At 37.2% G+C, this 16,053-nt stretch overlaps 1 long non-coding RNA gene across 1 annotated transcript in view; it reads left to right on the top strand.

Moving 5' to 3' along the window:
* The window catches only part of LOC127634792 (uncharacterized), a 61,974-nt gene extending 46,742 nt beyond the window's left edge, over positions 1–15,232 (top strand). Inside the window, exons 2-5 of the long non-coding RNA XR_007969412.1 lie at positions 13,919–13,938; positions 14,623–14,679; positions 14,974–15,051; positions 15,202–15,232. This is a non-coding gene — a long non-coding RNA (uncharacterized LOC127634792). The remainder of the gene's footprint in view (positions 1–13,918; positions 13,939–14,622; positions 14,680–14,973; positions 15,052–15,201) is intronic.
* The last annotated feature ends 821 nt before the right edge of the window (positions 15,233–16,053 follow it).

Consider the following 16,053-nt stretch of genomic DNA (forward strand, 5'->3'; position numbering starts at 1 on the left):
CTATAGAAAGTCGTATTTTTTTTTTCATCAAATAGTTTATGTGTCCAGGAGTGTTTGTTTATTCATGTTTTTTAAACGTTACAGACATTACAGCTGATATTCTAGAAATATGAATACATCATTTTGATTTAAAGTAATGGCCATCATCATCCAATCACTGCCAACCATGTTAAAATAAAATTCTGAATCTGTGCACTGATTATCATTGTCCCATGTCTGACAAACATGTTGAGTGATCCAAACATGATCTGCAGCCTGAAACTGGACTTTTGATCACATTTTAGGAGTGAATACACTTAACTGTATAGAAAGCAATAGGATGCGCCCTTGCTCCCTATTTAGAGAATGACTTAACCTCATGTGTGCTCTCTGTCTGCACTGCTCTCAGAGCAGTTCGAAATGCACCTTATTTTCATCCTAACTCCATGTATAGCATCTGAAAGCAACATTTTTCATCTTTAGGATGAAGCCATTTATTCTCAATTTGAAAATGTACAGTAAATGTATAGGAATGCATTTACTAATGTTAATGAATAGAACTGTATTTTACAGTGATAAAACAATTAAATATAATAAAATGAAGCAAACTGAAACACAGATGTGTTAATGTTGAAAGTTATTCAAAAGAACTAACATGGAATTAAGTCCCAGTTTCCATGTATGTGGACTTCATGTTTGGAAACACAGTTGCTTTCTCAGCAACAAACCAATGCATCACTGTAACATCTAATCTAGAAGTGGAGCTGTTCATCTGTTTATCTGCTCATGCAGTGTTATGTAAAATGAGTGCTCAGTGCCATGAGTTATGATCATGTGACCACCAGCATACTGTCCCAGAGTAGACCCTCAAGAGCTACTTTAAGACATGCTTCCCACAGTGACCAAACCACTAAGACAAGTGCACTGATGATTCCAAACAGCATTCCAACATTAACACATGCTCCATTACCAAAAACACATACAGCATGGACAAAACACATCTATATAAAACTGCCTGTCCTTTGTGCATCAATAATTCACTTTATAAATTCCATGCATAAACACTTTCGTTATTCCACATGCATGTTCTGGGCTATTTTTTGCAAGATACACAGAAAACATTCAGAATCATGAAAACAGGAAACCAACAGGCATGTTCATCTTCACTACTCTACCCTGGCATGGAATCTCAATACCACATACACATTCCTTCAGACATAGGCAACGGCTCACTCACACTACTGCGCATGGGGAAACAATAATCACCAAAATAACCAGTGCAGTTATCTGAGGCATTCTTGTTTGTGAGGATCAGGGCAAGAGTGCTCAAAGTGTGCACTGTGTGATCCCCGCTAATGCCCCAGCCCAAAAAACGAAGCCACGCTGTGTGATTGATTGGTGGTCATTGCAATAGGTTTCACGCCAGACAACTAACATTCCAATTCAACTGACATCAGCGTGTAAAAAAAGAAAGACACTCATAGTTCAAAATGCATTTTAATGCAGGAGATGAAGAGTTACCACACATTTGGATGACTGTTAGGTTGTTCTGGGTGGTTGTTTACTGCCATAAGTCAAAAGAGCCCACCTCAGTCTCCATGATGATCACTTCTAAAAAGACAGTGTTCAAAGTTCAAAATGTCTTCAAATGTCACTAAGAGTTCAAACACGTTTGAACGAGTGCTGAACATTCTTATTGTTTATGACACATCATGAAAAATTAACATAAATACAAATATATTCCAGCTGCACGGAGTCAAACAGTCTGTGTTCATGAAGATTATTTTATAACGCATCTTTCAACTGAGTAGGAACTCCCTGCTGCCATGGAAACAAACAGCACCATCACAGGACATTGTGGAGCGCTGACTGTGGGTATTTTCCTGTGATCTAATGATAGATATACTGGCCCCAAAACATATTTAAAATATACCACTGTGGCCATTACCCATATTGATATACAGTATATAGGGCGTCACTGTATTTTTCCATTCCATTTGGTACAGAAAGTCAAATTCCTGACAACCAAATCAACCGAATGATTTTCTTTTGTTTTGTTTGAAATCCTGTACAATAGTGAGGAGTTCAATTGAGGCCACCAGACAGATGAATCTGGGCATACAGTCAATGATATCTGAAGCATGTCAGCAATCAAAGGGATAAAAAGGCATGTTTGTAGATTATTTCAAAAGCTCACGTGTACTAGGGATGGGCGATATCTTATCGTTTGCGATATATCGTTGAAAATTGTCCTCACGATAAAAATGTGTCTCCTCACGATAATAACGATGAGTCTAGTTGATGACGTAGTTTTGAGCGCGCGCGCGATTCACTGTTCACGTGCGGACATTCTCTGTGCGGAGTGAAAACAAGCATGGCGGAAGGCGGACGTGAGGCTGTGGGGGAGCTTGTTGTTAAGCGAGGAGCTACCTCCACAATTTGGAACTGGTTTGGTTACAGAAAATCAGATGAGGAGCCAACTACCGTAAAATGCAAAGTTTGTAGAAAAACGGTGGTTACAAAGAGTGGAAACACGTCCAATTTGTTCCACCATCTGAAACACAAACCAGAGTATGACGAATGTCTGAAGATACGCGAGGCAACGGAGGCGAAAACTACAAGTGGACCTAGGGTTAAGAAATTATAGAAATTATATTTACATTCTAAGAGTGTGTTTCACTCTGAACTTCTTTACTTTATCAGGATTTATTTGCAGTTGTAATTTTGAAACACAACTGAAGACATGGTTGGTGATTGTTACTTTTGCTGTTTGCTTTGCACTATTTTTCCACCATGAGAGTATAAATAAATAAAGAATCTGTGTTTACATTTTAAACTTGTAATTGATTTGAATTATTATTATTATTGTGTAATTGTTGTTGTGTGATGTTTTTCAGCACAGTCACTGAAACACAACTCAAACATAACATAATCTGATATTTTACAGAAGAAAATAATTTATCGTCATTTGTATCGTTATCGCAATAAATCCCTGAAATTATCGTGATAAATTTTTTAGGCCATATCGCCCATCCCTAACGTGTACTTCAAAGAAGCCTTGATACACAGAGTGTCCTTTGAAAGCCAGAGTGTGAAAGCCTTGTGGCATCACAAGTGAGACACTTCAATCATCTGGTGACCTTCTGTTTTGTCTGGCATATTAATAGACAAACAATTCATCAATGGCCATGTGCTCTTTTAAGTGGATCAGGAATGTTCTTCTTTTTTGTTTAAAGTGACACTTCACCCAAATTTGCACCCTGGTGCAAATAATGGTATATGCTATTTACACCCCTGTACAAACACTGGCTGATATTATTTGCACCTCAATCCTGGTGTAAATAATGGTAGATACTAATTGCACCCTAGTGCAAATAGTGTGAGATATTATTTGCACCCATATTTAAATACAAACATACAGCGTATGGGCATCACTGCAGTGTATTTACTGTGTTTATTTAGAGCCCCACAGACACACTACATTAACCTCTAAATTTACCTTAGGAAAAATAACCTTGATTTTACTACAGTAACCATGGTTTCACCGTGGTATTTTTGGTAAATTTACAATAACCACAAAATTAGCCATAGTTACTATATAACCATCATATTAGTATGATCACAATGGTTAATTGCATTAAAACTATGGTTTCTGCCCAAACGCATGGTTACTGCTATATAGTAATACAGTGATGCAATCTACACACAAGCAATGATGAGCCGTGGGAATGAGTGCCATCGACAGACCCCGCCTCTTCACTCAAACTCTTCTCTGCACTCCCCAACATTCACTGTGACCAAATCACTACGAATTTCTGTGCTCACCAAAATTCGAATCACTGTGGCCAAAGCTGGAAGTGTTGTTAAGGTGAAATGTCCACAGAGTGGCGCCAAAAATAAGTTGTATTTTTCATGTAAATGATGTAATAGTCAACAGAAATGCATATTTAATTAACATCACAGTTTAGGTGAACGTGATTATTTCCTAGTTTCCATGGGACACAAACCTGTGTGCAATCATTTTAAATGAAAATTTACCATCCACACAAACAGCTGAGGAAACTGCCTACCATGCCTTTTGTTTTGCATTTAAATCTTTATACAAGAAATCCTGCAGGTCACAGAGAACTTTATGTTTTCCACCTCCACGATGAGATGAGTGTCATCCATAATGTCTTGATTTTCCAAATGTGAGGTAAGGTGTAGTTCTCACATGAAAAAATCTTTAGATATTTTTCTGATCGGATTTGTTATTTTTGCCAATTCTGATAATAGTGTGTTTTGATTTTCTTTGCTTTACTCAGGTCTGAAAGTCAGATGGTGATTGAAACACAGTAGACTTTAATTATATGCATTTATTGTGACATTGTCATGTCAATCCATGTTCATTTTGCCCACGAACAATGTGCTATCACTTTAATTTAGCGCATGCAGCACAGCAAAAATAGACTTGGTGCGGAAACGATCGCTGCACTGCTACTTCTATACTGCTGCTGCAATGCATTGCCTTGCTGTATCCGCGTGAAGTCTGAACGCTCTAACCTGTTAACATGGGCACTGAAACAATACGTACAGCATACATACTGCATATGGATCACATGTGAAACGGATGTAACTCTGCACTATGGGGTTGATTTCAGGGTATATAAGCTTTTGGAAGCTATATATTGATTTCTTGTGTGACCCTGTTGTAATACCGGGACTATTTGAAGTAATGTGGACAGACTTGTATATATGATAATCATTCAGTACCATATTATCTATCAAAGTACTATGGTAATACCATCTGACAGCATTACTATATAATGATACCACCACTGCACTTAATTGTAAGGGGTTTCCCTTGGTTTCTCGACTTTTTGTAGGATTTGTGGTCTTCTCAACCACTCATCACCCTCATGTCACAGCTGAGAGAAACTCTGAGCCGCTCTGCCAGCAGATTGCGGCTCAATGCATTAGCAGACTTCAGGCCAAGCGAAACATGCTGTAACCATGGCAGGGTAAGACCACTGGGGTTTTCCCCCTTTATTGCTTAGTAAACTAAAACCAAATTAGTGGTGAAGAGAATGTCCTATTGTGGGGGGATTTTGTAGCCAGCTTGTAGATTTGGATGTTGGATGTTGCTGCACACTGCATGGATAAAGAGTCAAACACAAAGCTACTAGACATTCAGTTACGCAATGTATTCATTTGTCAACAGGTCAAATACAGCATATGGGTGCATCTTGTGAAAACTGGAAAGAACATGTCCAAGTCAAATTTCACCCTAAAATTATAAGAAATATATAAGAAATTAGAAAGTATATCAATAAAATAAGGCATGTTTTAAGGCCTTAAATTTTTTTTGCATTTTGATCATTCAGTGTTGGGTGCAATCAGATTACAAAGTAATTAACTACAGTAATATAAATATTTTAAGTCAGAAGTAGTGTAAAGGATTACGTTTTTAAAGTGAATTTTGATCAGATTGCACTGACTTTGTCACATTACATTTGCATTTTGTGGATAGGACATAAGTGATGGGTAAAAATATAGGTTTTTTTTTTCAATTAATCACGATCTTCATTTGAACCATCTCAATATCGATTCTTAAATCCTAGATCGATCTTTCACTCAATGTGCAACCCTCCACTACAATGAGATGGAATCACTCACATTTGCAACCAAATTTTGTGAAAATATTTGTCAACTATCTGGTAAATGTTTATATTTCACTCAACAGTAATTGTGTAGTTTAGTCGTGAAGGTTTCGGTAGTGAGATCCTTTCACAGCGTGTTGAGAGTAAAATGAGTTCCGTGTAATGTGTGTCCAAGTCGAGATCCACGCAACCCATCTGTCATAGAATACTGTCTCTTTTAATATGCTTTCTGTTATTTACAGTCAGTTGTTGAGCAAAAACAACTACAAGAAAACATTTAATTCTAATCATGCATAGCAGAGATGAGGTAAAGTCATTTGAGTCCTCTCTCGTTCATATGAGCTCATTTAAAGGTGCTGTTCAAAGATATTACGTTTTTTGTTAAGCCGCAAGCAGCAATTATTGGGGACCAAGCACACATGGAAAATTGACAAAAATAATCTGATTTGACAGGAAAGATCCTGTGGAACCCTAACTCAAACCCTAAACCTAACCCTAACTCAAATCCTAACCCTAACTCAAACCCAAAACCTAACCCTAACCCTAACTCAAACCCTAAACCTAACCCTAACTCAAACCCTAACCGCCTTCATTTGGCTGATGGCAGATTCACTCTTCTACTGTTCTAAGTCATTCATGTTTTACTGTAGGTCAATTTTATATTTAAACCACCTCAGCAGCAAGTTTAAAATTAATCCATAACTGATATTTAAATCAGAGTTTAAAGTAATGGAGCAACAGGATTAAAGTAAATTCAGATTTACTTTGATATTTAAATCAGGATCAAAGCGATGATTTAAATGTAACCAAAAAATGTTAAATTATTTTTAAACAAAGTTTAAAGTTTGGTGCAATAGAATTATCAGACAAACCTTGATTTAATCTATATTTAAGATTAATCCTGGTTACCTACCCTTATCCTACCTTTAATTAATGTTTAAAGAACCTTTAAATGATTAATAGTCATGCGGCTCACTCTGGTGGTACTGCATTTTATGCCTATGAAGGCCTTAAATACATTTGAGAAATTAGGTATTTCTAATGTCACAGCCATGCCAAATTGATTACATTTTGCATGTTACCTCAGAATGTCCATTTGTGCATGTATAAGTTTTAAGTTTTAAATATGTGCTCACAAGATATGGATTGATTAGTCATAATATGCTATATCCAAAAACCTATCAGCTAATATCTTCTGAATGATTTACCATACCAAAATTCTTTTGATAGCTTTTTGTCAGGGATGTCTATAGATAATGTATACAAAGTTTAATGCGAATCGGGCAAACAGAACAGGAAGAGTTCGAAAGAGTATGTTTTTCAAAAAAATCTAAATGTAGAAATGTTTTTTTGCATAAATGGGAATTTATTTGACCACATGATTTGGAGGCACTGATGGATTCTCATTAGTAAAATATTTGTATCCTATATGGTTCTGGAATTAATTCAACTGCTTTGAGCACAGTTGCACAATTAGGATTTTCTTAAGTTATAGTGGCCCTAGCATCCAAGAATGAATAAAACTCTGCATGTTACATTTTTACATTTGAAAATTGCACTCACAAGATACAGGCTTATTATTCATTATAGGCCATGCCCCAAAACATATTTGCTTTGAAACAATATTACATATCAAATTTTTTTTGATAACTTTTGTCAGGCAGGACTGTAAATGATGTATACCAAGTTTTGTGAGAATCAGGCAAACAGCCTAGGACAAGTTAAAAAGACTTCAAATAAAATCGGAGGTGACATTTCTTGCGGAAATAGAAATTCAAGTAACCATATGATTTTGTAGCACTGGTGGATTCAGAGAAGATACAAATTTGTATTGTATTCTATATGGTTCCAGAGTTATTAGCAGGGGGTTTGGGACCATCCTACCAAGTTTGGTGTCTTCACTTCTTACGGTCTCTGATGCTTTTTGGAACTATTGTTATCAGATCTGTGCCGATAGTTGCTGATAGTTCAAAATAAAAGTCTCCGGTGTATTTTGGCTTGTTTATACTTAAGTGTTTTTTTTGTGGTTATTTTGGGGATTTTGGTTGAACAATAAACTGCATCTGAGATTTTATTCATTTAGGACTCTTTGTCTGTGCCCATCATAGTAAGGAAAGAATGAACATTTTTATTTATTTATTTTACATTCTAAAAATGGATTTTAAAAACTATCGGTCGATTAATATGTATTATCAGTTATCAGCCTTTCCCTACAAAAGCAGCCCACATGAAGGCTATGGGTGGAAAACCACACCAGGACCTCACATATAATTCCATAGTCAATACAGGTGGTAATCAGCAGGGACCTGGTGATGCCATAATATATCTGGGTTATAATATAACATAACTTTCAGATTCTTCATATGATGCAAAACTGTGATGTATTACAATCTTCATTGAACTTTTGGTGCTTTACGTGAACTTCCTGCTTTACTTAATTGTAGAGTCAAAGAATTAGTGTGAAAAACATTTTGGTCACACTGAAATACATATTGTCTTCGACCACACTTGTTCTCAGTGGAGCTCAATCTCTTTTTCCCAAAAATCTCGCTAAAAATACTGATTCTTGGCTTTAGAATATTATTGCAATGAGGTCAAGTATAGGGTTGCAAAATTCTGGGAATTTTCAAAGATGGAAAATTTCCATGGGAATTAATGGGAATTTAAGGGAATTAACAGGAATTTATGGGAATAAACGGGAATAAAGTGGGAATTTTCAAAGTTGAGGGTTGGCTCTTCATAGGGAACTTAAATATAGTTGAGGAAAGTATATTTTAGCATAATCTTGACTAAAACAAACAGATGCCATTCAAATACACTTGAATATCCATGCCATTCCTCAATCACATGCACATAGAACACTGCAATGGCTATTGAGACCACACCCCCTACTGGCACTGTGCATAACTCCATCACATGTACAGAAGCCCAAAGCACAAGACTATTGAAGGCACACATTGAAGGCTGGAAAGTGACACTGAAGAGGAAGAGTAAGTTGAGGAAGTGGACGTGTTGTTGGATGTTGATGAGGCCCACGAAGAGCCCACTGACTGAGCAAAACTGCAGAGGATTGCTTGAAGGAAGATTTGCATGTTTAATGGGACGTTTTGGAGGGTGAATGTTTTTTTTTTTTTTTTAACATTTTGAATGGGACTTTGTGGGGATTTTTGGATGGGGGTGCATTTTTGATTGAGTGGGGTTGGGGGATGAGTAATATTAAACCCAATATTCCTGTTTTTGTTCTTCCATGAAACAAGTGATTGTTCAGTAAAATAATTAAAACTTGTTCTGTTCTACTTACAAATAAATCTGTTGAAATATCTGTTGAAAACCTTTTGCATGGATGTTTTCTTATGACTTCTGTTTATATTTATGCTTGGATATGATACAATGATCGATGAATTACAATTAATTCCCAGTTAGTTCCCCTAAATTCCCATTAATTCCCATTATTCCCATGGAAAGTTTCTAATATGGAATATTTCCAAAATTCCCCAGCTTAACTTCCCATGGAAATTTACCGGAAACTTTCCGGAAAATTACCGGAAATTACCCGCCCCTTTGCAACCCTAGTCAAGTATCGCAATACTTGCAAATCTCTACAATACGTACTGGTTAGTTCATACTAGCCCAGCCTCATGACCTAGTACCACTGGCACACTCCAGTACACGACATGGGGAGTGAACAGACGGGCCATTATGTGTAATAGTGACTTGTATTACTGGTTTCCTAAAAGCGGGCAGTTTTGGGAAAGTCACCCGAAAGGGTAGAGGGATATTTTGGCATTTCTGGTCATGAGGGAAGCTGCTCAGTGCGTTTGGGTGAAATGTGGAAAATAACCTGCTTATGTTAATGTTGGCTAAGCACTGTTAGTCTAGTGTTGTGCATGACTGAACGAAAGGGTAGAGGGATATTTTGGCATTTCTGGTCATGAGGGAAGCTGCTCAGTGCGTTTGGGTGAAATGTGGTAAATAACCTGCTTATGTTAGTGTTGGCTAAGCACTGTTAGTCTAGTGTTGTGCATGACTGAACGAAGAAGGTTTAGTCACACTGGTTTTCCCCATCTAAATCAAAAAATCTTAGTCTACTGACCAAACATCAACACAATACACTGAGAAGTCAGCGAGTCACTGACTTCTCAAAAACAAATGGGAATTTGAGTGCCGCCATTGTTTTCTAACCGTGTCAACCAACAAAACATTTACTATTGTGAAAATAACCTAAAATGTATCCTTTTTTGCACAGCAAATGTAAGTCACACACCAACCACATTTCAGTTCTGTTCAAAGCACAGGAAAGGCAAACAATTGAGCACAAATTAGTTTCTATTTCATGATTTAAACAACAAAAATGTGTACAGTGGTGCACTTGTTAAAGCACTTATGGGTGTTTCAACTTCATGCACTTTTGTCACTGTTGACTACGAGCTTAAAGTTTTGTTAAATATTTTTTAAACTCTCACAAGTTTATTGAATTTGTCAATTTATATATAAAAAAAAAATGTCATGACATTTCAATTTGCACAGACTAGGTACAGTAAGGAATTTTATCATTCCAATCTAAAATGATGCTATTAAGTATTGTGGCTATACTTAAAGAGTGCAATAAATGTGTCTATTATTTGAACTATTTTTAATTCATTACCGCGCTCAATAGCTCCCCTATAGAATTCCATTGAGAGTGCATTACAGTAAACACATTTTTGGTTTGATTTTACAAACTGGAGAACGACTCGGAATTATTGTCTGTGGCAATCAATTCTGTAGACTTGTACATAACCCAGAATATTCCTGTAAAGCAAAACTAGCACAGCAGGAATGAAGGAGATTCAAAGTTCCTCAGTAGTGAATTCTAACAAAGGGTCTGATGGTGGGGGGTTTAGGGTGTGAGGTGTGATAGCTCTTGCTCCATGGAGAGCCCAGCCATTGTCCCACAGGTCCCCAGACTCAAATCACGCTGTCAATCACACACCACTTCATTCATTAACAGCAGCTGCTCACGTCCAGAAAAGAAGACAAAATATGTTGTTCACAAAAGAAGAGAGTCCTGATGATTTGAATATTTGTATCCAGACAGATTGTGCCTGAGGGATTACACTGAATCTGATAAACAAATGAAAGGGCTGTGAGTGGAATATCTTGAAAGAGAAAATAACAATATAGTCCATGTGTGTAGCATTTCTTATGAAGCAAACGTCACAAGAGTCCATGCGTTCCAGTGATTTTATCACGTTTAATGTGTGCTGTTAGGCACAATGTGGGCGGCAATAAGACAAAATTCACCAATGTTCAATGAATAAATACACTTAATAAGAATAATAATTAAAATAAACAATACTTAGTGCTACACTTCATTAGCTGAACTGTGGGTTGTTTACAGTTGTTAGGCAAAAAATTGTTAGACGTGAGCTTTTACTTTGACGTGTTTTTGATGGAAACTTCACTTCTCTGGAAAAACATTTCGCTACATGATCCAATGTGGTCATTAAAGCACAAATGCTGTGATTTATTTATATTAATATATAATAATTGGCTTATGCTGTTCCCTTCACAGTGGATGAGTGCTCTGCCCTGTCATCTCATATAACACACAGCGCATGTAATTCTGTGGAGTTTGGAGTTAAGAGTGGTCTGCTTCACAAATTCACTTTAAAGTATGCAGCTCATGCAGAATAAGATTTCAGTCTTTCGTGGTTTAATAATCACACTATGACATATGACGATTTTAATTTGATTAATCTGGCTTTTTTTCCCAAATATGTCAAATTTGTGTGAGAGCTTTTATAAGCAGCCGTGTGTCAGTCAGGCAGTGTGCATGTATCGGATTGAGTCTGTGTTTGGTACTACAGGTATTGCTGACACACTGGTATTGTGACATTTTTTATATTTTTTGTACTGAAGTACCAGTATCTTTGACATCACTACAAGATTGTGTACTTAAAGTCTTCACGAGGGAATGAACTACAGTTGCATGAAGCATTGCAAATTACGAAATTTAATTAAAAACGATGGAATAATGAAAAAGATTGATTTAAAGTAGTTGATTATGAATACAGAATCAATGTATTTTAATATAATAGAAGTAGTTTGAGAGTGCAGGAAGACTCAGTTACGTAATTCGCAGAGCGTCATCGGAGTGGATGGTCACTGCAGAGCTTGTTTGCCAAAGTTGGATGGCTGCGACTCTCTGATTGGTGGATTTCCCCCCTCAGCATCATGGGTAGTAAAGTTTTTCAGAAGGATTCCACTATCAAAAAAGTTTTTTTTTTCTCTTCTTTTTTTTTCTCGGACTGATGGTTTCAGCAGAGGCATTCACCATTGATTAACAACCTAAGAGCTCATGGTAGGTCTGTCTTTAAAGGTTTTTAATTTATCAGTAGAAATCAATTCCCTTACAGAATAAAATGAATGGGGATTTTTACTTTCAAAACCCTACTTTTGAATTCCTCCTCCAATAACACACTGCTGCTCAACCCAGACTTTTAATCATTCATAAAAACAACTGACTCATACATAAACAGATAAAAACATAACTATTCGGAACATGAGAGGCTACAGAGTAGCTGTGCAGTGTGTCAAATGACTCAAGCATGTGTTCCTGTGGGCTGAAAGAGGCTGCAGTGGGAGTTTGGAAGGACTGTGTTAATATGCTCTATTGGAAAACTACCTGCACATTAAAGAACCATACAGCAAAAGGGCCAGAGCAGATTGAAGCTAAAATTGAACTAATAAGATAACAGTCATATAAGATTAAATAACATGAGGGTGAGTAAATAATGACAGAATTTTTATTTTTGGGTGAACTTTCCCTTTAAAATGAAAATCCTGTAATTATTTACTTATTTTTAAGCTATCCCAGATGTGTAAGACCTTCCTTCTTCAGTAGAACTTAAGTGAAGATTTTATAAGCAGATTTCAGCTCAGTTACTGGTCACATGGAATCAGGTGATTCTCAGCACCCTCTAGAAACAAAACGGCCAAAGAAGAAAATGTATGGCCTCAGCGAAATACCGGTCGACCACTAATGTATATGTACATAAATATAAGATATTGATAAAATCCAACTGTTGCACAGAAAATCCACATAGTATAGTAGTTATTTGTATGAATATCCCAGATAGCAAAAAATGTCCGCACGGCTTCTTTTTGCCGCCGTCCCCAAGCTGTCGGCTATAGGTGCGTCCCACTGGCGGGGATGAAACGTTTGCCGGCGAATTCGTCACTCCCATTTCTTGCGAGATGCCGCCGGCGATCAGATGGCGGGCCGCCCGCTTCATTTTCTCTGGCGGTTGCCTCGCGGCAATCGATCATGACGGTCGGCGGCAAGCGCTTTGAAATACAAGGACAGCTTAGACTCTCAAAATCGACCAGCCATGTTGGCTATTATTATTTTTGCTCCAAAGCCATTAGGGTTTATAACAGATTCTTGACTCTTGATTCCATGATAAGGTAAGGTTTAGGAAATTACATTTAAATTACTTTGAAACTCTGAAGCGATTATACAGTAATATATGTAAAATATATTGAATTATTTATGCACAGGTGAAAATTGTTTACATTTCTTTGATTGATGCACATTGAGACATGCACCAATAAACCAAAAATAATTCCTTTTTGTAAAACTTAGGCTTCTTGGCAATAAATATCTTTCTGATTCTGATTGGGTTTTAAAATAGATATTTAATACAGGGTATGAACAATTTAGCAGAATAAATTGATGAAGTTAGACTTTTCACCAATGCCTGTACCAGTGAACAGTGAAAGACATCTGCAACATGGCCAAAATATCGGGTATACTTTAATTATTTTTTATTAATTTGCAACCATGGTGATATCTATCATAAACATGAAAATCCCTGTTTTGACGTGAAGGATAAACTCAATGAAAAAGCTAAATTATCCTCTGGTTTCACAGTTGCGCAGAAATTCTGTTTATGTCTTTACATTTTTTCCAACCTCGATTTTTTTTGTTATTTTACCTTTTACAGGTTTTGCAATTTGACCTGTACAAATGTTTAAGAAAGTGTTAAAGTCCCTGTAAAGGCAATAAAAAAAATCTAAACGCATTATAAATGTTAAAAATGTATTGCTAAAACACATGACAAAGACTGAACTGTGAAGTTCCGCTGTCGCCATATCTGTTTCCGGTTTACTTGCGCGTCGCCCAAAATGTCTGTTTTACTCGACGTCTCCAGAATCTTCCGAAAATACGGCGTCAGCGATGTTCATCGCATTGTTGATGCCTGGTCCCCTGCTCCGACAAGCAAGAGGGACAAGGGCTTTAAACTCTACATATCGAGTTATCTGCACAACTACAAGGGTAAGTATTTTAATCTAATGTGGTGTGCCGGCAGATAGCGGCTAAGCTAGTTCGCCACGTGTTCATTTTTAATGTAACGTTAGTATAGAAGCTTGTTTTTTCTTAGTTTTAAAGCAGACTGTTTGTTAATTTTTGTGATAATTGTGATATCAATTATATTAACTTGGTCTCCTCTCAGTTTCTAATAAAGATCAGGACACCGGTGAAGTCACTGTCAGGGCATTGTGTTACAGGGCCATGAGAAAAGCAGATAAACCTCACAGTTGAGAGTATGGTGAAGCTAGAATTAATAAGACCGCAGTTATAGGCTTGTTACTTTAATAGCCCGATGTTCCTGGGGACTCGGCTAAGGTTATTCATGATTAATGTAACTCAAATGAAAACAGTTATTGTAGGCAGGTAAGTTTCCCTAGCTGGTTCCCTCTGTGTAAAATGCGTTCTTATTCAAGTTTTCAACTCAGTCATTCGTTTAAGATGCAATCTCATGTTATAAGTATTAGGCTATCATGATTATACAGTGAGCAAGCTATATAAATAAGTATTTAATATAATAAAAGTGTAGAGCAACAACCGAGGGTGTAAGGTAAAGGCTGAATATTGTAGATTTATTACAATATGTTGCATGTTTGAATTAAAATACCTGTGGATATGCAACTTCCCACTCATGAAAGTTTTATTCAAAAGGAGCACACACTCTACAAAAGCCTGACTGGAGATTTGCCTGATCTATCCGTCCTTCAGGTGAGTAGGGATATAACAATAGCACATTTCACTGTACAGTATGATATATCAACCAAAATCTGTATACCAATATTTCATTTTCTTTTTCCTCCCCTTTTACAAACAAATATTTTGCTTCAAAGAAAAAAAATGAAATTGATGTTATCATAAGGGTTCTTCATTATGAACTTGTATGCCATGCATAACATACTGTGGATAGAAATTACAGGGAAAGTTACTGGTATGATAATTGTGGTTATATTATATTACTATTATATTTAGTGTATTGCTAATCAATATATTGTTACTTCCCAGATGACAGCGGCTCGCTTCAAGAGCAGGTGAAGCAAGTTGGGACAATGTTGAAGACATTTGCTCGCACTGGGCAATCAGGTACAACTTGCAAACAACACCTGTGGTTGTTGGTTTAATTCCCACTGGGGCCACCTGTACATGTAGTAGAACTAGATATAAATGTCATAGTTTAGTAGTTGAAGGACCAGGACTGACTACTTTATTCTTTTATTCTGGGAACCCCTGTAGGTGCAGATCAAACCCTAATGCTGCGACGTCTTGGATTTTGGCGATGTTGTGCGTAGCATGGACGACCAAATGCTATGCTGCAACGTTTCAGTGCCAATGTGTCTGTTGGAGAGTTATACCTGCCAGGGGATCTGTTACTCCCCCCTAGACACCCAGGAAGATTTGGCGTTGCGTTACAACAGTTTGAGGCAGGATAAAGAGCTCCAGCAACGATTTGTAAGTGTGCCGATTTCGTTTATAACGCCATAGGGTAATCTAAAAAGTAAAATTAAGATCGTACACTGCATATTCTACAGTCTGAATCCACAGCCTGTCACATTTTAAATTTATGAGAAGCTTCAGAGAAATGTAATTTGTAACATGTTTTTTTTGTATTTTCAGCTTCGGTTTTTGGCAATCAATTGTGGGAGGGACCTAAAGACAACCGTGTGGCCAATGCTTCAGAGTATCTTCTCTAATCACCTTTCCATCAATACAACCTGGACTGGTGTAAGGGATAAAGCATGTTTTAGAGACATGTTCCTGAAGACCATTGTTCAAAGTAAGTTGGATATTTTTTTATATTTAAGTAGATGTGTATGACCTTATTACCATTCAAATGGAATGACAGATCTTTATTTTCTACAGGAGCCATCCGGAAGAACCCGGCAACCCAGGATGCCACTGATGAGGCGATCCAGGTTAACGCTACGCGTTACCTGAAAGGAGCATCTGAACATGAAGGTGGAAAAAGGCGCCGCACAGCTGAGAGGGACCCACAGCCGACCCCTTAAACCTAGGCTGACTACTGACACCCCAGCATCACTGACAACTGGAACCCTTTCTTTATCCTGCAGTCAGTAACATCAAGAC

This window comes from Xyrauchen texanus, chromosome 42 (assembly GCF_025860055.1).
Source record: "Xyrauchen texanus isolate HMW12.3.18 chromosome 42, RBS_HiC_50CHRs, whole genome shotgun sequence".
Classification (NCBI taxonomy): Eukaryota; Metazoa; Chordata; class Actinopteri; order Cypriniformes; family Catostomidae; genus Xyrauchen; species Xyrauchen texanus.